A 978-nucleotide genomic window follows, 5' to 3' on the forward strand; every position below is an offset into this window, starting at 1 on the left:
GGGGATGAGGGTGGAGAAAACAGTGCAACAATGAATGAATGAAAACCCAAAATCTCTGTAAATGTTCATTAAAACTAATAAAATTTAATAATAATAAAAAAAGAAAACTCACGATCTATCATGATACAGAGAGATTGGAACTCTCAGATACTGCTGATGGGATTGTAAAATGGTACAACCACTATAGAAGACAGTCTGGCATTTCCTAAAAAATATGAAAAAAAGCAGAGAACAATGGATGGATGATTGGGGAAGGTGAAGGAATAGGCAAAGTGCAATAGAGACTTGATGAGATGGAGTGATAAAAGACATTATCAAATGATGATTATCTTTTTAATTGCTCTGAAGGAAAAAAAGACATTGATCAATAGCAATCAATTATACAAAACAATGTATTTTGAGGATGTATAAGATACACACAAAAAGATTGATCCTAGGGGAGCTCTGGTGGCCTAGTGGTAAGGAACTGCAACTACAATCCCAGAGGCGCACCGTTCAAATCCACCAGATGTTCTGCCGGGAAAGGAGGGACAATCTCCTCCTGTACCAGTCAGATCTGATTTGACGGTACACTCACACACAAAAAAATAATAAAATTTAAAAAAAAAGATTGATCCTAATATAAAAAGTTGTAAGTGATAATATCCATATGAATATAAAGAAGATTTGTTAAAATTATTATTACTCAAATTTAAGCAGTAATGACTAAGACCAAAGATGAAGAAAGTGATAATTTCTACCAACTTTTGCTCTCTGAAATGAATCAAACATGTGATCAAGATAGATTACTAATAACTCAAGATTAGAATGCAAAAGTTGGAAACAAGGAGGATTGGTGGTTGTAAAATGTGACTGGTGTTAAAGACAGAGCTGGAAATCACATGATCAAGTTTTGTAGGACCAATGACTTATTCACTACAAACCCTTTTCTAAAAAACACAAACATCCCTGGGGCAGAGGGTTTGTAAAACAATGGGG

This window comes from Elephantulus edwardii, unplaced genomic scaffold (assembly GCF_000299155.1).
Source record: "Elephantulus edwardii isolate Elephantulus edwardi_28Jun2011 unplaced genomic scaffold, EleEdw1.0 scaffold00015, whole genome shotgun sequence".
In the NCBI taxonomy this organism is placed as follows: Eukaryota; Metazoa; Chordata; class Mammalia; order Macroscelidea; family Macroscelididae; genus Elephantulus; species Elephantulus edwardii.